The sequence below is a fragment of the Anomalospiza imberbis genome, chromosome 1 (assembly GCF_031753505.1).
Source record: "Anomalospiza imberbis isolate Cuckoo-Finch-1a 21T00152 chromosome 1, ASM3175350v1, whole genome shotgun sequence".
Taxonomy (NCBI): Eukaryota; Metazoa; Chordata; class Aves; order Passeriformes; family Viduidae; genus Anomalospiza; species Anomalospiza imberbis.
Genome location: NC_089681.1, coordinates 84356288 through 84379903, shown reverse-complemented (window position 1 = coordinate 84379903; position 23616 = coordinate 84356288). Strand labels below are relative to the sequence as shown.

The 23616-nt window shown below is 40.4% G+C and overlaps 1 long non-coding RNA gene across 1 annotated transcript in view; it reads right to left on the bottom strand.

The window, feature by feature from the left end:
• LOC137478449 (uncharacterized) overlaps positions 1-23616 on the bottom strand; it is a 169715-nt gene that overhangs the window by 6296 nt on the left and 139803 nt on the right. The window contains exons 5-6 of the long non-coding RNA XR_011001579.1: positions 1693-1834; positions 164-900 (exon numbers count right to left, since the gene is read on the bottom strand). This is a non-coding gene — a long non-coding RNA (uncharacterized lncRNA). The remainder of the gene's footprint in view (positions 1-163; positions 901-1692; positions 1835-23616) is intronic.

Sequence of the window (23616 nt, the reverse complement as noted above, 5' to 3'; positions counted from 1 at the left end):
TATCGAATACCTCAAGTCCACAGAAAATTGTGAAAGTTTGTGTTCTACACTGCCTTTGATTATTTTCATTTTTGCATTCCAAAGAAAATCTTTATTTTATAGCCCTTACTAATTCCTTCCAAACAGACCACTAGAGGCCCAAAAAATAAAGGAAAATTCCCACCTGTTTTTGTAGAAGCGCATGGCCAAGCCTTCGCTCCTGTGAAGGCCACAGCTTTCTGGACAGTGTCACTAGGGACAAAACTGGAGACTTGAGCATGTGATGATGTTTTCAAAAATCCACCCTCTCAAAATTTTCCACCATCTGTATTAATTATCCAATAATGGTATAAACTAGGATTAGTAATTCATAAACCCCTTAATAAAATGTAGAAGAACAGAGTATCAGTTTAACAGAAGCAGGAATTCAAACATACATTAAATTTCACAATAAATATTCCAAGGTTGTGTCACAGGCTTTTTCCAGGGCAACACTGACTGTGCTCTCTGTCAGGACAGGACTCTGGATCTGCATTTATTATTCATGTGGTACCCACAGGGTTCAGTGGCTGCACTCAGCCAGCCAGACATCACCACGACTGGACAAGAGTACCAGACTCCTCAGTCTAAAGTACAGCACTGCCCTTTTCTTATAAATTCTTCTTAAAGTTTCTGCCAACTTACAAGGAATAAAAGTACTTCCAAAAAACGGAAATTTTGTTTTAGGGGAAAAAGTAATGTTTTTTCTTAGTGGCTTTTAGATTATTTCTATACAACCAACAGAGTCCTGTTGAGTAGGAAGATCCATCTTAGACTTTATATCAGACCTATCAAATTTTTCTGTTATTTCTGCCTCATATGCTTTCTGTAGTGGTTTTATGCCTCAGTTATATTCTCCACATATTGGTGTCTACTGAATTTCTGAAACTTGAAGTTAGATACCTGGTTAATAAGTTTGGGTTGTATTGGGTTTTGGTTTGTTTTGTTGGGTTTTTTGGGGTTTTTTGTTTGGTTTTTTTTTTTTTTGTTTGTTTGTTTTTTTTTCATTCCCTTTCCCAAAGGCCACCCAACAGTTAAAAAAAATTATCTTCAATGTTTTCCACAGGTCAGGTATTGCCTGGGTAGGTTTCTTCTGGTATCTACAAGAGGTACCAAGTTAATGACAGAGATGTCTAGGCTCAGAATGCATGAATTACTAATGCAAGGGTCCAGTTTCTCAGTAAGAGATGCAGGGTGCCACTACACAGGCACAGCATGCCACTGTACAGCTGAACAGCACCCTTAGCATAATCTACTTAGCAAATATTGCTTTCTCAAACCCTCAAGACAGATGGGAGTAGGAATTTAGACCAAAAGTGCCACTGGCAGAACATCTATTCCAAGGGCGATTATACAGAATATCAAATATATTTGATTATTCCTAAACATTCTTAATAAGCATCAGATATGCTTAACACTTCCCAAGAAATCTTTTCACAGGAACAGGACCCCATAAGTATAATTTATCATACATTAACCAAAATAGAATAAAGCCCTTGAAGCATCTTTGCATTCTTGAGATCTGTTGCACTGTTTTCATTTGGAGTGGCCACAAGCAATCACATAGGTATTTTTTATTCTTGTTGCAGTTCTTTTAACATGAGTGTTGGCTGTGGATTATGCCTCACACTCCAGCAGCACCAGTATTATCTCATGTCACTGACTCTTCCTTACTTTGCTCAGTCAGGGTCCAGTTGGATGCCACCATCTGTCAGAGTCCACAAGGAGGCATGGGGTCTGAGAGTGGGTTCTCATGAGAAAGACAGCAATGTGAACAGGAAATGTCCCATCAGGAATCCTTTCTTGGGACAGGCTCCTGTGGAAAAGAACAAACCCTTATTGTCACTATTGCAGCTTTAGCTTTATATTCTTGTGCTCATCCTTTGATTCATTCTCTCACCCCCCACTCTATTCCCATCTGATGGATGGGAAACAGGATATTTTGTAAAATTGTTTCCTTCCTGTGTGGGTCTACATGACATCTTTAATTAGCAACTCTCTGCAATAGACGCAAACAATTAGAAAGCACAACTATCTTGCCAATGAGATCATAATACAGTTGCTTTTTGAACAGGTATTTAAGGCATCGCTTTCTGTCATTTACAAAGATCACTGTTGTTATTATTTAAAAATATCACACACCAAAAAAAGGCTTAAAACACTTCCCTACAGAACCAGTGATCAGGAAGAGCTTTACAAACATTGTCTGTCTTTGTGTCCCCTGAAGAGTTTTTTTTTTTATGATGCAAAAGGGAAGGAGACCTCTGCCTTCCATGGACAGAGCTCCAGCCAGCTGGCACATGCCATTTTACCTGGAATGAGTAGGAATACTTGTTTATTTAATAACCTTAATGCAGAAGCTGATCAGAGTGATGTGTCCTTCTACAGAAAACCCCAGTGGCTGAAGATTTTTGTCAGGGTGGGATTTGACACTATGGAGGCACAGAGAGCAGCACTGCCTTGGAAAAAGACCAAACTATAGACAAACCTGGCACACTCAGAGGATCTGGAACTGATCCTTCCTTGCCTTATCCTGTGGACTGGTGGGTGTAAATGCTATTAAGCCTCATCTGGCAGGACTGTCCTTAAATGCCAGCAGTCCAAGTGATAGCCCTCAACTTCTGGATGTCCTATTGGGTTGGCCTATCCCTCTCTCTCAGATCTACTATGATGAAATTTTATTTTCCCACTGCTGCAACTGCACAGCCCCAGGGGACATTAAGATGATCCTGCTTTCTGAATTTCCTTCCTTTTACTTCTTTGCTTCTTTTTATTAGTTTGAATCTCTGATGTTCTACCTGGCACCTGGGAAAACTCATTTACACCACTACAGAGCAGCATACACTCATTTTGTGAAAACAAACAGTAACAACACAAGAGCAAGATCAGAGAAAACCAGGATTTCTGAGCTAGTATGACATTCCAGAATCTGGGGCTGTGAACCAAGAAAACTGCAGAACAAAGTATAGAGTTGTGCTTTTGCTAAAATATCTGTCCTTTCCCAAAGGTGTCTGAAGGTTGATGTGAAAACCCATGTAGGATCTCACCAGGCTGTATGTCACATCTGAGAAGACACAGACAGGAATAAGAAGATTTTCAGGCTGAGCTTGTGTGCCAAATCTCCCAACTGCTATCTCACATTGTCACAGCAACAGGTTTGTCTACAGCTGCTTCACAACACAAAGCAACTGCAGGCACTGCCTCCTCATTTTCATAGAGATCTAATCATGAAACAAGAATGTGCTTGGTCATATTTGTGCTGGAACTGCATGTCCTCAGCAAAGTTTACACACCCCGATAAATCAGCTTGCAGTTGAAAATAGAAACTACTACTGTAATAACAGAGCATTAATGCACATTTCTCTGAGCAAAGATTGCCAGGGTGTGAATATTGCTAATGCCAATACTGCACATTAATACACATTTCTCTGAGCAAAGATTGCCAGGGTGTGAATATTGCTAATGGCATTAAGGGTCTTTATCTCAACTTGTAAAGTGTTATCAATCAAACTACAGGTGTTAAGCAGGTAAAAGCTGTAGTTTGAGGTGACAGATAAGAACTTTTCCCTTGTATCTTAAGCACTCTTTCCTACTAGACCTTTCCTGAGAGAAAGTGTCAGGATATCAAAGGGGAAAAGAAATACATATTTTTAGGCCTTGGGGCATAACAGGGAGGGGATTTTGTAGATAGTTTTCGGAGAAGCATTATCAACCTCTCAGAATGACTTCAAATAGCAATCTCTTCCCCAATCACAACCAGATGTTTATTATACTTACTGAAGAATTTGCCTTTTTCTTTCTTAAATATGCTAATAATATTAAAGCTATGTCTTGTGAACTTGTGAAGTGTATGTGGAAAGAGAGGCAAGCATATTTGAGCTGCCTAGCTTACCATATACCATAGGCACCCAAAATAAATGGGTGGCTACATTACACTGGGGCTTGTTTGATGTACTGGGATCTAATGCACATCTCTTGGCTTGCTCCCAGCGAGTGTTATGCATCTTTAAGACACAGAAGGTAAAGAAATCAATTTCAAGGCTATAACTGAAAGCCACTATAAAATTCCACTATTACTGCCATGCTGTAAAGTACATATGTTATTGATTCCTCTGGCCTCTTTTACATGGGAGGTGACTTGGTGGCTTAGGGCCTCAGCTTTTATCTGAATTCAGACTCTGCCCAAGGAATCTGTTGGCCTTACTCTGAGTCTCATTTTGGGTACAGAAAAAGCTGCATTTATAGCAAGGAAAAGAAGATACCTATGCCTGGGTCTAGTTTGAATCACAAGTTTATATTTTTGGGAGCTGAAAATCTGTAATTCGGATCAACAGGTTTTTTTTTCTGAAACAAACAATTTTTTTTTTTACAACTTTATACTTTCTTCCTACTCCAAAAAAAGAAAGGGAACAACCAAAATGAAAGATATATGTAAGAGTTACAAGTCCTAAGCAGCCTAAAACCAGGGGGAAAAGTAAAAGCCCTTTTCTCTGTGCAATTGATCAGGGGCTTTAACTCATTTTTGAGGCAGGCAAACCCTTTGACAGTCATTTTAGAGTCTGAGAAGAGAAACTGGGATGTACCCAGGGACCTTACTTGGGGCGGGCACCAGAAAGCAGAGCAGAAACTTGGCCCCACGTTTCCAGTTTTGAATTCCGGCTTCCCAACCTGAACTCTAAACCATGGGAACTGCAAGCCAAAACCAATCATGAAAAGAGAAAAGAAACAAAAAAGCTCTACTAGGAAAAAGATCTGCAAAATTCTGTGCATATAAACTGATATCTGATATCTGAGCTATCTACCTTCTAAGACAAACCACTGCAGATGAAATAGCCAATCTCCTCATACACAGGTACATTTTTAAACGAGCAGATTTTGTCTGGATTTCAGCCAGAACTTTAGTGTACTATAGGTAGGTTCTAACTGAAGGTTCAGTTAAAACATTTTTAATAATTATCTCATATTGCAGTGATCATCTCCTATGGCCACTCAATTTTCGGAGAGTGTTACAGTATTGTTTTATCTAATGGTCTAAGTCTATTAAGAAAGGCAGTGCCCCTGGAAAGGTGAGATTTTTTTTGTGCCTAAACTGACAGTCAGTCAAAACTCAAATGTTGACTCTGAGCCCTTTGTATGCTGGAGAAAATAGCCCCATACTTGAGAACCCAAGCTGTGCCTGTGCCATGGTGTGATCCAAATGTGCAGGAGCTCTTTCCAGAAGCCCAACTACAGCACTAAGGAATACATGCCAGTTAATTTACCCCATTTATTACCTGAATCTAACAGTAGTTGATCAGCCTCTGAAGTGAAGAACTCAGTCTCAGTTACCAAGATTGACTGATTGGAGTAATGGATGCAATCTTATTTAATATTTGCCTTAAATGATCTGGCAATCTGATTCAGATAAGATTTCAAACAGTCTCTGTGCTTTTGATCTCAAATTAGCTTCAGGATTAACTCAAGCTTGGTTCAGACACAGTAAAAAATTCTTTTAAGTGTATCTTACACCGTAGCCATGCTCGAGCCCTCTTCCTGATTCCACCAGATTAATTAAAGTCTCACCTCAACCTGGTTGTGCTAGTGACAGTCTGAACTGTAGGACAATGCTGGGAAGCTGGGGGGAGATGTGAAACCACTTACAGAAACTCCTGTGGCTGAAGAGCTGTTGCAGGAAGGAGAATCCTTGCTACCTCTTTCTTTTAAACGGTGTGAATTCTTGTCTCTCTGGTACACAAAGAAGAGTGTCTGTGAGCAATAAGTTCAAGAGACAACATGTCTTTCCAGAAAAAATGACATTAAATTAGTTTATACAAGACAGCAGTCAAACCCCAATTCTACCAGTGAAAGCTCAAAGTGAGCCTGAGCCTTTAAGGAGCTTTCCTTCTGCCTTCTGTTCACTTCACAGGATGCTTCAGACAGAAATGCTTCTAACATTTTGTAGGCATACTACACAAGAGGTATGATTTATTTTAACATAAAAAGATCTATTTTGTTATAAGTATTTACTTTTAACAGCTCTGTTCCTTTGTGCATTCCTTTCCCAGGCACCGTACAGGTGCTTCAGGGCAACTCTAAAGACAATTTTGAACAGTGGCTTGGGAGCCTAACTATGGGTTTGCTAAACAACATAGCTAAGCAGACAGACAGATACCTGTTAGAGTCAAGTTACTGCTGTAACTAACCTCATATAATAAACTCTCCCAGGCAGCCTACTTACAATTTGAGGGAAAAATATACCTTTGAAAATAGTTTTCTAAAGGTAATCTGGCTCATATTTCTCTGTTCATGATTAGGCTTTGTGGTATTAATTTTTTTTTTTTTTTTTTTAATATAGGGAGGTATCTAGGCTCAAGTTTCTAGAAGTACATAGGTGTGAATAGCTGCAGACATGCGCATTGGTACCTCAGGCTTGCCGAAATCCCAACCTATGACTTGCAGCTCTCTGTTTATCATTTGCTCTTTGCTACTGTTTAAAGGGACAATAAATACTTTGAAAATCTGCTCCTAAGTAGCAAGATTATTTCAGAAGGTGAGTTTGAGGTTCTTAATTCCCTTAGAAATGCTCCACATTTTTCACCTCAGGTCTACAGAAGTGTTTGTGTATCACCTAAAACCACAAAGCCTGATTTTGATTAGGCTGTGGGTACCACTGCAAGTTATTGTTTTAAGATAGCATCATGGAAAAACTTCAGTTATAACTTAATTAATTCAAACACTATCGTTACTTTTGAATGGAAGCATTTTATCCAAGCAAAGGATCACCCCTGAATGACTGTATATGTACTGCAGAACCACCATGGCTCTAGGGTTCAGCTAAGGTCTGCATTCAAAGTTATTACATTAACACTTATGTTATAGTGCTGCCTACAGGTCCATATTTAAAATTAGGGTGTTATGCTAACTTATGTTTAAACAAGGCTCCTGTTCCAAAGCTTAGGAAACAAGCAAGATGAGAAAGATACGGGAGAAGCTGAACCCATTTTACTTTCCATGGTTATGTTTGTGTATGTAATTGAATGCATTTCTTCCACTGCCCTGAAGCCACCACAGAGGGGCTGGTTTTGTAGCAGAGCTACATTTGGGAATGCAGTTCAATGGGAAAATAGGGATTTTGGTAGTGCCTATATTAGAGGTGCTGTGGAGGGAAGCATAGGGATATCTGGAATGGCAGCCCTCCACATGACAGACAGGTAGGTATCTGACGATCTCTCCTGTGGTGTTTGTTGCAAACTGTGATTTCCCCTTGTGGAAACTGCACACTTTTTAAAGCAAATGTATATGTATTTTGAGGTTGGACACAGAATATAAGGACTGTCTTTTCCTAATTTGTGGTTTAAAGATCCCTTACAAGTAGCCTATAAATCTCAAGAGCTTGTCATGTTGCATCTCACTAATATATTGGAAAAAAAATGACATATGCCACAGGTTTCACCAAAATAGAAACATCATTATTCTTGCAGAGGCTGGAGTGGAAAAGGGTAGTTTTCCTTTCCAGATCATGTGCATAGTTCTTCTTTGGGTAACCAATTTAAATTGCTACACACATACTTTGAATTTCAAAATATTTTCTGAATACAGGAAGAAGAAATTTCAACTTAGTGCCTGTAGGGGAGCCAGACACTTCTGCAAGCACTTCCTCTTCTCCCTGTAGAACTGATTGATTGTGGCAACTCAGGATGCTGGCAGTTTCAGCCAAAGCTAATAGGCGCTAAAATTATTTTCCTCCATGTTCTGTAAACTACGCTATTTCTGCAAAAGGAGACTCCTTTATTTGAACAATTAGCAAACTGACATTTCCTGAGATCATATAAATTAATAGAAATGTTCGCTTTTAGCACTCAAAATCATCTGTACCCTGGAGGCAGGATAAGGTATTAGGTCTAATTAAAGTTGTCTTATGCCAGGCAGTCCCTGGTGACTGTCACAATACTGTTTCCTAGGTAATTGTTGGTCAATTTGTTGCAATATATCATCAAGATTACTGAAATATTAGTTATAATTACAACTTCAGAGTCAATAGCAGTGTCACAGCAAGGGTAAGTAAACACTAGAGAATTATGAGGAATGGAAATACCTTTCTAACAGCTACATCATATTAGTAGTACAGAGACCACCCACTGTAACAGCTAGGCACAATGATAAATTCCTACTTGGAGAAAGTGGAGTTGGATATTTTTGCCTTAATGTTCTGCATTCATCTCAGTGACATCCCCTATAAGCTCCTCTTTGATTCCTGCCCACCAGCTGTGGAGCATGCATGTGAGGTAGTTTAAACTTGCTAAAACCCATACAATCTGCCAGACTAAATTTTACAGCTACCAGTGTCAAACCATCTGCACAGACCATCCCTAAGGATGCCTCTCCCAAAGGTCTGCAGGTCATTTTTCTATAGCTTTTTGGTCGCCCCAAGTCCCATTTTCACAAATGATCTGGGGGATCAGGAGCCCACAGCCTGTCAGACAGGTACCAGTTCTCCATTCTCCAAAGGCCACCTCTCCAAGCACTATTTACTTTTGATTCCTGATAGGTGGGTTATGACCTCTTGGAAAAATTGCCCCTTGTGTATTTCTGAGAATGGCAACACAAGGAGAATGGAAGAAGTGTGATCAAGTGTCTACTGCTTTTCAAAGAAGAACACAGTATTTGCAGCTCCTATTTTGACTCACATGAGAAATACTTTTCAAAACTATTCACCATTTCAAAGCATGCATTCATTAATTTTGGAAAAAAAAAAAAAGGAAAGGAAAAAAAAAAAAGTATTTTTCTGTGAGTCAAGTCCAGGACTTCCAGGAAATCCAAAGAAAAAAATACTTCTGATAAGAAATTTCAAGTTTTATTCCAAGTTCAAGGTGTGTTGGGAAATGGACTGAGAGTTCAGTGTGTGGAAACATTACCTGTAAAGTTCAGCATATACTGCAAGAACCAAAACCTAATTAGGGGAGTTGGTCAGGCTTTTAACTTATCTACCTAATCTCCAACCACAGCCTCAAAGGCTGAAAATGTGACTCCATCTTCTAAACCAAGAAACAAGTCAGGCTGCACAACTAACATTGCACTCATTTAACAAAACAAGAGTTCAAAACATAAGAAGTTTAACTCCACATCAGAGACATTTCTGGAAACCGCAGACTTAACGAACTATCTTCCCCTCCATTGGTTTCAAATGAAACAGGCACAGAGGCTTTCTTTGGCACAGCCTAACCCTGTTCGACCAGGTGTGGGTTTCAGTTAAGTAGCCCTTGTGCAGGAATTTGAAGACAAACATTTGTAAACTTTTTTTGGTTTGTTTGTTTGTGTTTAAAAAATGTACCCACAGTGGTCGCTCTGCTGAAACCAGCCCGGACAGCTGGAACAGCAACCTAGAGCCAACCAGCCGAGTCACAGCCCTGGCTGAGTGTGAGCTTGTGGTCTGCTCTCACAGCCTGACTCAGTGGAAAAAAAGAAGTCTGTGGAAGCTCAAGCTACAGTGGGATGACAGGTGACTTCTGTGGAAAAAAACCCAATAGCTGTAACCCCACACCCATTTCTGGAAACCTGGCACAAGTAATTTGTGGGAGAGAAGGTATCGTGCAGAGCTGGCTGGGTGATAGCGGAATTAGTCCATTCCAAAACTGTGCAGGTTTTTCAATTTTTTTGTATGGTCTTGAAATGAAAACAAAAAAATTTAAAATGGAAGGGTGTGGAATTGTGTTGAAACATCTATTTCTGAGTTAGAGAGATCAAGTTTTCAGATCTGACATAACCAGAGACCTCAGCCTGGGATACATAAAACTCCCCATTCATCAACACCAGCACCTCTGCAAAATGTTTTGGCATCTAAGAAGCAGCATATTTTAGTTAAACATATTTCATCAAACGTGTTCTGACGAATTCCAATCTTGAAATGTCATTGTGTCACCAGTTTGTGGAAAGATCAGTGTTTTAAAAAAAACTCATAAAAATAAAGGACTGGAAAAGAAGCTGAGGAACAGTCAGTCACTCAAAAGACATTTGTCAGCAAAATTAAATATAAGTTCAGGCATATTCTGTTTCATCACATACTGTTCCTTTTAGGGGTGAGGCACTTAAGTAATTTCTCTATTTTGGAATGAGACTGCAAGACAAACAGTTTATCTTCAGTTTGGCAAAAGAAAGTTACATTAACGTCTATCAAGATGAAAGTAGTGCAAACCAGAATATTTTACAGCTTAAATAGTGACTCTGTTCTTCAGCTATGTGTAAACTATTCATCTCACAGGATGCAATCAAATGTCACTGTCTAATTATGAGTTCCCAGTAATGTGTAAAACACAAATCCCTGTAATTTATATATGCACACATACATATACACATAAACACACATACACATATATATAGTACCTATATATATACACACACACATATAAATATAATATTTTCATTTACACACACACATGGATGCAAACCACATCTGGAGTTCTATTAAAGTATTTCTCCTACCTCCTCAATAACCACAGTTACAATAATCCCTAGAAGGAACAGAGTAGGGATAAGGTCAGCCGTCTCTGATCACCAGTGTTTGTACAAAGTGATTTTATGTTTCATTTGCACTAGAGATTGATATCAAGTTAGAATTCTAGCTCAAAAGAATTTTTATGGAAGAAAAAAATATTTGGAAGGTTGAAAGATTTTCCCAAAGGAAAGTTCAGGGAATAAATGAGAGCTTATTTATCTTTTTCAAGACTTTTGCAAGCTGGAAAACAGGGAGAAAATTCCCAACCTTGCTCCTCAAAACACTGCATTATCACAAGAGATTCGGCATTGTATTTTTTCTGCTGAAATTAAAATAATTTAAAAAAAAAAAAAAGAGGGAAACATAATGGGTAAAACTCAGTCAGCTCTTCAGTGAAAATACTACAGTTTTTTCATTTTAAGAGTCTTATCATCTTTTCACCAAGATGATTTCAAACGTGATATACGTTTTCCATCAAGTTTGAAAGAGTATTTAGGAAACACCTTCATTTCCATGAGAGTTCATAGTTTGGGTTTTTATTTATTTTTCCCCCAAATGTTTTTATTGAAACAAATTTCAGCCTATTCTAGCTTGAATTTTGGATTCTCTCAAAATTCAAATTCAAAACTTCAAAGCAAGCCATCTCTGCAACCATTATTTTTGTAGAATTTTGATCAAAGCCATGGAAATTCCTGGTTCCACCCTGCAATAATGAAGCTGCCCAGGTTTCATTTGAAATCCAACTCTGAGGAGCTGACTTACCCATCTGGTTTGCAAGAATCCTGCTGTCTTCACCTGACCCGAGAGCTTCTCCACATAGCAAAGCTCTCCTCTAACTGGAACGCATCCATGCAACACAGACCCTATTCCCTCGATGTGGGGGGCACCAACATTTGGCTGTCAACTTTCTGTTTACCAACCTTCTCCAAGTTCAGAAAGCTCCTTCTTTCTGCATCCTGGAGATCAAGGTTTTTTTGGGTTTTTTTTTTTTTTTTTTTTTTTTTAGCAATTCACTAGATAGCTGTTTGCCTAAAGAGACCCTCCCACTGCTCTTTTATCCTCTGAAGGCAGGCCAATTTTCAGTTACAGTCTGGTGGTTGCCTGGGTTAACCTCTGCCTTGTTTCATGAGGCTTAGAAACCCCAATACACCTTTCAAATGGCGTGTCTGATCACACTGTTCTGGCAGATAAGCAGAAAATTAGAATGAGCTTCTCCAGCTAAGTGCCAGCATGAAGGTACCATCATCTTCCATGGGGGAATGCCTGGCAGGCAGGCATGCAGGCAGGCAGGTTTGGAGATCAGTTATGATGGGGACACAGAAAAAGCAGCTGTGTAACAGCACAGTAACCACACTCTTTCAGTGCTGCTGCCAGGAAAGGCTGTGGTGCTTCCTTCTATGGAGAATTTGGGACAAATATCTTGAGAGCACTTTTAACTCTTAAATGTTGTATGTAAGACATATAGGTGGCTGTTGAATGAAATTATCCCTACCTTGTTCTATATAGCTTATATTGAAGTATTTTAAATTTGAAACTTCATGTTTCAGTTCAAGGCCTTTATCCTGTAAGTCTTCCTACTGTTTGTAGGATTTTTCCATCCTGCTTGTAGTCTCTTCCTCCTCTCTCACTGTGACCACATGCCACAGTCCTGTGAAATAACACAGGCAAAAAACATGGGATACTTCAACTTGGTTTCTAGTTTCCATTCTTTATCCTTCTTCAGGTTCAAATGCAAACTTCACTGCACAGAAAAATTTGGGTCTTGCACTTGGTCCAAACTGTTTTCACCAACTAAATTGTCCTTTGACTGAGGACAATTGGAGTGATGTCCAGAAGAGCCACCTGAGCTGTCCAAACTGACTCTGGGGATCTAATTACTCTTCTGGATACCTGGCTTTCCTAAGGCACAAGTTGTCTTTCTTAAATCAGGATGTGTTCAAAATAAGTACAATTGAAAGAAAAAAAAGGAAAAACCCAAACCCAAAAAATACAGAACAGAAAAACCCCAACAACTTTCACCTTGGCATTTTAAGTGATTTTTTTTTAACTACAAAAACACAGGAGTTCAGAATTCACCACCAAATATCCACTCTTTAGGTCTCCATTCTCTTGTGTGCCTTTCACAGCTTTCCCCAAAACCCTAACCAGACATGTAACCATCTCCTGTTGAGGTCAATGGGATTTAGGCAGATCCATGACCCTGCAGCATGCAGCAACTCAGCTACTCTGCACTGGCAGCAACTCAGCTGCTCAGATTCGTTCCACAGTGTGGCCTGCAAAAGAAATTATTTCAAGGTGTACAAAGCATTTGCTGCCTGCTGCTGTTGGCAGGGCAAAACTGCTGTGGAGCTGCTGCCAGGGGAAGGAAGAAATAAAATCCCCTCAGGAAAGAAAAGAACACACAGGTAGAGAAGGGGGAGTAGGGTGGGAGGTGTGGGGTCCCCCATGGGACCCAGCCTTCACTTGGAAACAAGATGAGCTTGCTGTTGGCACAGGGTTTGGCCAAGATCTTCCTGCGTGCACCTGAGCATCCCTGTATGTGGAGTCTGCCACACACTGAGGGCTCTTCCTTGCCCCTCTGAGCCTTGGGTGTGAGGCCTCCTCGTGAAAGTCTTTTAAAAAGAGTGACCCTTACTCTGCTTCCTGAAAACTTGTTGCCTAATGGCACATCAAGGAGGGCACCCAAAATGCTTCACTGTCTGGGAACACAGGTGACTGCATAGGAGCACAGCCCTTCAACAAATACCTGGGTGGCTTGGGAAGTGTTCCCTGGGTCTGGCCCTTGTTCCCAACCCAAAACACACTGAAGTGCTTTCTCACCCACACTGATTTGTTGATATCCATTGACGGTACAAGAAAGTGGACTACAGACCATGAGGCAACAATTTTAAAATCTCTAAACACCCTTCTTATCCCCATGCAGCCAAATCTATTTGGAGTGTGATGAAACAGCTTTGAAAGGGAAGGAAGCCACACAGGGGCTGTAAGCTGAGAGATGGAGAGCAAAAGCCATGGGAAAGGTCTGGGGCCTGATAGTCCTTCCCTTGATCTCAAGTCTTAAATTTTCTATTCTATCTGTGGTTTCCCCAGAATGTTTTTCTCCAACTAATGCAGCAGGTATATCCATGCTCACATTACCATGCTCACATTATAGTTGCAGGAATCATATGAGAATCCATATTTAAGAGCTTTAAATGTTAATGAAAAAAAAAAAAAGAGGCTAGATAAATAATCTTATTTTTCTTCATTCATTTTGGGGTCATGCATACATGAAACTTCCTCTTCTGTAACTTCTTTCACAGTCTCTCACAGAGCCCTCCTGCAGATAATCCCAGCAGTAACAAAACGATGCTGTCCTTGCTGAATGACAGCCACAGTCCTTGTCACTCTGCTGAGTAGGTGCCTAAAACAGGCTCTTTGCCTCTCAATTCATTATTTTCTCATCACTCTCTGAAAAAACATTGCACCTTCCAAAGAATTAGACTGAGTATCAAAAAGGGATATTCCCTAGCAGAAGATTTTACAATTCACTTCAGTAAACCATAGATTAAAAAATATAATTTTTCCTACCTATCTTATTAAATAGAGTTTTTCAAACTACTTCAATGGATTCTTTGCCCCAGAGTGTCAGTTCCAAACCACAGTTTTATGCAACAAAGCTCACTAAAAGACAGAAAAAATTACATTAAGTTTATAGCTGGTTTACACGCATATTTTCCAACTAAATTCTCTTTGATCTGATAATGCAATACTTCATTTTGAAGCAAGTTCTAGAACTACTACTACTCAAAAAGTGTTGCCCAATGTCTCTGTGTGACATTGGGCAACACTGGGACATTGTCTCTGTAATTTTCAAATATTAATTCACAGCTTTCATTTTAAGGACATGTTTATAGAGGTTGAAAGGAAGTTCAGATAAAGTTGTTGCATTGTGGCAATATATGAAATGAATTGTTTTAATAGGAAAGAAGTTTAAGATAATCTCTCGGCCTTATTTCCTTTACTGGTTAAATCCCTTTGGTCACGTCTGTGAGAGCAATGCTGGCCACTTTTGTTTATTTTTCTTTAACTGAAAAATTTTAACCCTGAACGTAAAGTAAAGGAGAAAAAATTAGTCCAAGGGGCTTCATGCTATGCCAGCGTGAGTCCTTTTCCAGTTGCAGATGCCTCACTAAGCAAGTGAAGTGATAATTTTTTGCCTTCCTCCCTGAATTTCTGTGTTCCATTTGTTGTACCCGCCATCTGCAAAGGGAAGACTGGCATTGCCATGTGCCAACTCCAGAGATACATAAAAGGAGGATCTAATTGTAGCCAACCAGAAAAATTGTAAAGCGGATGGAAACAGGACAGGCCTGACAAGAAAAGAACTCTTCAGAGGAGCTGTCAGCGAGAAAACAGTGAGGAGATTGTACAGCACCAGCAGAAGTACAACGCTACCTTCTTAAACCATAAGATAAAAGTTAGGATTTTGGTGGTGAAGTCAGAGCAGAGGTCTGAAATCCAGAGGCTGCTGTCAAGCAAGATTTCTGTGGTCTGTGTCTTATGCAGACAAGAAGAGAGTTCCCATTCCTGGATGACTGCCAAAGTCATCCTTCTCCTTTGGTTTCTTTTTTTTTCCAGCAGAGAGGGCTAGACAATTAGATATATAGTTACTTATGCTTTTTTTCAAATACCAGAAGTTAAAAATATGAGGTGGACTAGCCAGACAACAAGTTTCTGCTGATCCCTTACCTAACAGACCAGAAACCAGGGACTGTTTCCAGTAATGTCATCTGTGTTTTCTGGATTTTACCTCTCTCAGGTCCAGGACAGAGGCCTGGACCAAAAATCCCTGTTTTCCACACAAGTGCTCCTCATGGCTGAGGAGTCTGAGAGTGCAGTGCTGCATCTGGGGTCTGAGGTTGCTAAATCAGCAGTCTTGGAGCTCACTCAGGTGTCTATTTTACGCAGACATGTCACCAACATGCCCTACACCCACCTCTACAGAAAGGTTCTGGCAACGTGCACATCTGTCCTCTTGCTTGTCAGGCACAGTGGGTCACCCTCAGGTCTGGGAGAGATCCCTGCAGAGGCATAGGACTTCTTTCATGAGCCACTTGGACCATGTAGGGACAAAACCTTTCCTCAGAGACTGTTCCTTATCTCAGACACTGCAAAACATTATTAGCTCAGCTACAGGTAGCCACACCTGACTGGAAGGCTTTCTGCCAATTTTCTTGTACCTGGCAGCCTCTGCCAGACCACTCACAATGACACCCTTCAACCACAAAACATACAAGTCATAATGCACAATGCACTTGAGCATTAAGAGAGGTGTTACAACATCGATTTACCTATGCCCATCACACTCTCAAGGAACCCTTGCAGACGTCACTGGGCTCGGAAAGAATTACAGTAATACCAAGGAACAAACAAAAACCCCCACAGCTTCATTTCCCAATATCAAAGGGAGAATTTGCTGATAGCTCAGCAGCAAGCCACACAGACTGTGAGCAAACAAGCTCAGTTCTGAATTGCCTGTGTCTGACTTTTGTTGAGGTACCTAACTTTGATCTTTGAAAAATGAAAATGTTGGCAGGTAGCTACTTTTTATGCTGCTTCTGGAAATCCTGCACATTTGAAAATTTGGTGAGCTGGCCTGACCAACATGTTCATGAATGCCGACATTTAGCTCACAGTTACCACTGAGGTATGACCTGAGTTATTTTTCTCAAGACCACAATCACATCCAGTTCTGCAACTGAATGCATTTTAACATAAGTGAAAATATTTTTGTGTTTAGATATGACAGAGAATATTGTGTATACCTTTGTCCAACAAAAGGACAGTTTATGTCTCCAAAGCTGAGAGTGAATGCTCTGTGGTGTCTGTCTTCAAAGCACCTAAGTGTGAAAGCAGACACTTCAGTTGCTTTAGCTTACACCAAAAGGCAGCTGCCAGGGACGTACAGTATCACTGCTGCACTGGTTCATTCATTACAACCTTTCCAGCTCACTTCTGAAAGGGCTGTAGAAACAAAGAGAAGCAGACGTGCCAGGGGACACTTTTGCAAGGGTACAACTTATACAACAACTTCCTTGTTTTAATTATCTAAGTGGTAGGTGGGTGGAGCACCTTCATAATTTGCTTTTCTCTTTTATTACTGAAATAAAATATCTGAAATATCTGAGGGCGCTGGGAGAGAGGTCACTCTTATTGCATTCCTTTGCAGGCAGCATGGCTTTTTCAGGGACACCTGTCCACACAAAACTCTGTAAACGCTTTCTAACAGGTCCCCAGGTAGTGGAAAGCGCACAGCTGCTAAAGAGCGTTAATGGCAGGACAGCTGCTTGGCTGACAGAATTGGAACCAGTGTGGTGCATGTGCTGGGACTGTAAACAGGAATGAATTTTCCTAAAAGCTTTATAAGTAAAAATGTTTATTTTTGGAATATTAGCAAAATAAAAGGAGTTACGATGTTCCTTTAATTTTAAGTCAAAACATAATGACATGCAGCTTTTAAGAAGGTTTATTTTATAGCAAAATCTCAAATTGAAACAAGGTGGCTTTGAAACAACTTCAGAAATACCATAGATTTCTTCCTAGATGTATATATAAATCATGCTTGGGCATTTATTTTTTGTCCTTAATGTGTAGTAAAATTGATCATGAAATTCTGCTTTCCACAAACCATACATCAGGTATTGGGGAACGCCCTTCTGTCTCCCAGGCCCGCCACTGATAGCAAAAGCTCGGTAAGTGGTGCGAGAAGGTACAACAAGGTATCTGGAGCAGGTTATTCCTGTGCTAAAAACATGAAATAGAGATCTTGTTTCAAGGACTGGCACCAAGATGAAGACCCCTGACTTCCAGACTTCCCCCAGCCATAGCCTTCCTCTCTAAGTCAGAGACATCCAGTGCCAAGAAGGTGCCCTCTTGTGACAACCTCAGCGCAGGCTCAGAGATGGGATTTTGAACCCAGACAAACACCAGCTTCAGACTAATTGCAAACAACTTAAATTCTTTTTGCAATGTTAGTGAACAACACATTCTCTTTGGGAAGTTCACCTGAGGACAGCAGAACACAGACTGCTTGCTACTCACCCCACAGCACTTGCACTTGCACATAATCCACAGCACACCAGCCTGGATTATGAGCAGTACTTGCCTTATCCTCTTGAAATGCCATCCCTATCTTTTTAGGAATGACAAAGACATTCTGAAATCGATCTAGACTTTATCATGTTTCTCAAAGTCTCCCAAAGGCATTTTCTGTTGTACATGCTCCACCAGCACCTCATCAAGGGATGAAAACAGTGGGTCTACCACTTGTACATAGCTCTTCGCAGCTTCTCCTCTTGAGTTTGAAGCTACACTTAGTTTAAAGTTATTAATGGCCTTTTTCACAGCTGGCACCAGCAGCCTTGCATGTTGACTCAAAGTGTGATGTGATAATTAGGCAGGGTGAGGAATCTTTGCTAAATTTCATTCTTTGGCGCTATTTTGCCTTTGATCTTCACTGCTCTCCTTTCCAGAAGTGTTACTGCATTCCAGCAGAAGCCAAGGGTGGGCCTTTCATCAACCTGGGGGAAAAGCTTTGTCCTGTGCCCCACGGCACTCTGCTCTCAGTCTTAAACACCCCATTTGGATGACAGCTATGTGCTTGCGGAAGCGCCTGTGAGGTGCCTATAGCTAGAAAAGCACGCATGGTGCATCCTTCACCAAAACAGAGATCACATCAACAAATATAAATTGAAGTAGGAACAAAGTTCATAATGAAATAAACAAGTAAGCAGGCTTTTAATAATGCCATTTCTCCATTAACTTGATCAAAACTTTGTATTTTACTCTGCAGGCTAGGAAGGCCCATGGCACAATAAATTTAAAATCCTGTAAAACCAACGCCTACTTCTCTCTTGGACTCCAAAGCTGTCCATATTCCAGAGTCATGCAGGCAGTTAACTTCAGCATTTGCTTGGTTTTAACTGGCCAGTTACAAACCACTTAAGAGATGGTGTAGAAATAGTTATATAAACTCAGGAATAAATCCTAGAGCATTTATACAGTTATGAATGAATCACTTTCCCAAATGTTAATTCTTGGGCTTTGTCACTTATCCTTTCTTGAGATCTGGCCTTTCTATTTGTCACAGCCTATTCCTCTCCAGACCTGGGATGGCAAGAAATGCAGGGAGACAGTGGGCACACCTGAATCTCATTAATCCTGTTCCTGCCATATTGTTAACAACACTGGGCTTTTAGCAACACATCAATGCAAGCTGAAGAAAAGCATCTGCCCCAGGAGATGGGGTAGATAATTGGTAGGATTTTTGCAGTATGCATAGAGCAAATAAATGAGAGAATACTAGTTAGCAACTCATTTTTTTCCACCCCAGGAAAGATATGATTGCCTGTTACACTGTGATTTGTGTTGTACTGTGTCCCAGAGTTGTTTTGGTACTAGAAATTAGGCAGGGGTAGGACAGCTGCAAGACAGGTATGTAACTATGTACTTGACATTGAAGTTAATATCAAAGTGAATGTATGTGAAGAAATGAACTGTGTAGTGTGTCATACATAAGAGTTACTCTTGAAAGATGCTTTCCCCAAGCTGTTATCCTTAGTCCCTTGGTCTTCCAAACTGGGGAGACTGAATATGAACTCTGTTAGTAGGTTTTGCTTGCTGCCACAGCTCTTTTAGTGGTGGTAATCAACAGAGCTTGTGCACATCATCCTCAGTTTCTTCTGGGCAAATGTGTGAAAATTCCAGTAGAGATTTCACGTGATTGCTGGGAGGCTGATGCTGGAGCAGGAGCAGATATCTGGCTGTTCCATCTCTTATCTGATGTCTAGCATGTTGCTGCTCTTACCCCAGAGAGAGTTCAAAAGAGTAATTCCCTCTAGGGGTATGAGACCTCCCTTTCACACACAATGGGCCGAGCCACAGTGCTTTTTTGCCCTCTTTTGCCAGTCTGCCTTCCCTCTCTTCCACATTGCACTCCTTGCTGCAGCTGGCCCTATCCAAAATTCAGGAGGTGGGATGCAAAGCAGCAACTCAAAGGTTATTGTTAAACAGCCACGGAAACAGAAAGAACTCAGTGCTGGGTCACATAGACACTGGGCTGTCCACGGGCTCTAATAAGTCAGTCCTTCCTGTTCTTCTGTGGCTTAAGCTTCTGCAGTAAGTTTTAAAGATGCTTCTTACAGAGAGTGTCCCCGTGGGAGTGAGACAGGCAATGCACTGGACTAGGTAAGACACAGCAGCACTCTAGGATGATCACTGTTTCCCAATGAAGTTAGTTTAAATACATTTTCCTAAAGTGTGGCTTCATTTTAACTGAGACACCATACATCCCAGTTAACTGCATGTCTTCCTGGTTCACCACTGTAGGGGTTTTTATGACATATCCAAAATACTTCTACTCCACAGATGCCACCAATGGTTGGACTGATTTCCATGCCTTTAGTGAATGGCACTTAAGCCATTCCTTTTCCTACTGGGGCTTTTGTCTTTGTGCTTTTAGTCCAGGAGGGTCTCTTCAAGCTTCTGTCAAACTTCTGTTACAGACAGCAGATAGAACCAGACATGGAATAAAGGGCTCATGTGTTCCATGTTCTAATTTAAGCACCTAATGTTCACTGGAATTTGAGTTCTATACATGTGAAAGAGAGAAGACAATTTGCTGGTAGGAAAATGGCCACCAGAGGCTCCACTGGGGCTCAGCCTGAGATTTTGCTGAACTGGAAAAGGTATCAAAATGCATTTGAATATGAGTGGAAAAAGAAGTAATCAGAATCTCTTCTTGCTTGTGACAACAGTGGGTTCTGAAGCAGCTGTTAGATTTTTAGATTTCAATTAATCCAGACAGCAAGAAGTGAGATCACATGGCAAAAATATGAAGCTGGTGCTACTCCGGTGGAAAAATTAGATTTCAGAGATGGCAATTCTGGGAATTTCAGGGGAAAAAAAAAAAGCCTGTCTGCAACTGAACCCAGTTTGTGGGTATCCTGCAGCAGAACACTAAATAGACCTTGAAATCTTGCTCAGATTTACCCAAATATGAGAACCCAGTGGACCCAGAGAAAACTGATAGATGACAAAAGAGTGGGAGCAAAGGGCAGCAAGGCTGTATAGCAAGAGATGGTCCCTGTAACTTGAAACACTTTGCCAGTCAGTGCTTACCATGACCCTTCCCAACAGCTCTGGGCATATGCAGCACTTCCTATGACAGGATTTCCTCAAGCTGCACGTGGGTTAATTTCAGGACACAAGAATTATATCTGAGCATGCAAGAGTTTAGATTGGCTGGGTCTACAATAGGCACCAAGTTCAACATAGACTGCATTTTTTGACTATGGGAAAACAAGTGGAAGATCATGATTTGAAAAGAAAAGGTGTGCTAGATTGACAATAACAAGAAAGAGTCTGCGTAAGGGTTGGAGGGATGCTTCAGTTGAGTTCTACCTCTGACAGACAAAAGAGACTAAGAAATGCTCAGAATAATGAAATACGTATTGGGAAGTTTGTTGCTCATTGGTTGCTCATTTGTTGCTCATGGCCTGATGGAGCAGTGACAGTGTAAAAAGTTGAAGCACTGGAAGAATTAAAGATGTCCCAGAACTGCTTATGTATCAGAAGGCATAACACTGAAATTGTTCCAGGAAGTTATTAGTTCAAGTTCTGACAGCAAAATACAATCACAACTGACGACTGATGGCTTGAGACACCAGGAGCTCTAGGATGGAAAGAAGGCTGCTGCAATTTTAAGCTGTGGATTGAAAATATTTAATATTTTTACTGATAGGAGCCTTAGAAACTTCAAATCGACTGCAAACTCTTTACTATCTTTGCCAGACACACATTTTGAAAAAAGTGTAACTATATTTATTTTTTCCCAGCTACCAAACATATGATCTGCAAGGCAAATTTAAGTGAGGCCGATAGTGCAGGCATATGAATTTCAGCGTACAAGGAAAGTCTGGGGAAAAAAATCTAAATTTGGTGGGAACCAATCTAAGTTTAAAAGCCTTGTCTAGATGAAATACGGACCATGAAATGTGTTCTTGCTTGAACAACTGCTCAGGATGTGACCCCACGGAGAGAGTGTAACAGCCTGTGGGTTGTGTTACAGATATAGGGTTGCTGGGGTTTTAAGTGCTATTACTCCATTGAAAAGAAATCATGGGACTGAGAACTGTGCTTTAAAGGCTTAAGCTACTCAGGCAGAGACTCCAGGTCTGGGTTGAGACTCTGAGGCTGTTGTCAACAGTAGGCACAGCAAGCTAAAAATGCATATGGGAGAAAGTTCTTTTAGAAATGCCTTCAGAGCCTGTAGTCTGAAAGCCAAAGTCCAGTATTGAGATGCTGCTGCTGTTCAGGATCTCACCGCTGACGTATAGCATGTCCTTGGGCAAGTGTCTCCACCTTCAGTAGGATTCACATTCAACAGCTGGAAAACTGAGAAAATTCACTGAGTTCCTCAGAGATGTCACATGAAGCTACTGATAGCTGTCAATAGCTCTGATTTTTCTGAGTGTGAAGTCCTCTTAATGCAGAGAGTGGCTGACTACAATAAGTTTTGGATCAGGCTTTAAATAAAACCTGCATTACTTCTGACTGAGTAGCAAAATTAAATTTTTTTAAGCAGCTCTCTAATGTGTCACTATTCTAATGCAGCTCTCTAATGTGTCACTATTCTTTTGTAAAAAAACCGTACAGGAATTTCTTCACACAACTTCCCCAGTCCCCAAAAAACACCAATTTGAAAAAAAAAATCAGTTATTGGTTTGGTTTTTCACTGGTGTTTTTTTCTTTTTCAAGAAACAGTCACTTTAGATAAATTTCACAGTGTAGAAAATATTAACAAAAATGCTTACTGAGCAACAAAATTTTTTTTTGTTTGTTTTTAAAAAAAGTTCACATGGTAATTTCAGTTAAAAATTACTATTGCTTGAAAAATCTTCATATCTACCTGGTAGTTATAGTAGCAAAGAAAGTCCACAGCCCAAGGGGAAAATTTCAAACTGATTGCAATTGGGATGAAAGCCGTGGTTACAAAACCAGTCTGGGAGACAGGAAAGCAGTTCCTGGTCCAGTACAAGCCATGGTAATATCAATCAAGCTGCTGCACAAGCACAGAACCACCCCTTTTTAACACTTAATGTCCTGTGGTCAGAAAAAGTGGGAATATTCATGTTGGGAAACCGAAGACATGTTGAACATCTATGGAATGGCACAGGTAAGTAATTGCTTATTCTCATAAAGTGAAAGAATCTACTAGTGAGGTAAGGAAAAAGGAGGAAAAAAGACAATTTAGAAAATGTGAACCCATGTTTTCTGAACTGATTCCTTTTTTTTAAGCATTTGAATGGGACAAAGGAAGGAAAGTTACATACTGCTATGGGTAACAAAGCCAGCAGGAAATATGGTTAGCAGTCAAAAGAACGTACACAATAACACCCAAGTTCACACACAAGAACAAAATTTATCTCCTCTTCCCAGCACTGTCAGAAAAATATAGGGTCCAGTAAAGAGTGTCTGCATTACCAAGGTGCTCATATAGGAAGGATTTAGGAGAAGTATCACAGCACATCAAAATCTGACGGAGCAGAGGCAGACGTGTACCATGATTCAAGAGAAGAAAGTGAACTTGAGATGAAAAAGAGAGATCTGCTTCGTGTCAGTCAAACAGAGAGGGTACAAGCCTCAGCACTCAAATCCATGTTTCAGACACCTACACTGATCTACAGGCTCCACTCAGCAGTTATAAAGGCAGGGGCTGGGCTGTATGCATGGTGTCTGAGGGCAGCACATCTGTATCTAAGTACAGGCAGACTCCAAGTCCTGGTTTCATCAAGAGGATGGTCTCTGGAGTCACCTTTCTCAGGTACTTCTGTGCTTCAAAATTGTGGTGTACATTTAGCGAGAATTGATTTTAGATGAACTGTATACTCTCAAAATATGGAAAATACAATGTAGAGCCCAAAGAGCCCTAAAGTTTAAAAATATTTAGGGGCAGACATCTGTTTTGGAGCCATGTATATTAAATAGAGATGAGACATAGCTTGCAAATGAGTGGCCTGCGTGAGTCTTCATTAAGGTCATAGATTTTATGAAAACCCCATTACTCTTTAAAACAAAAATCTAAT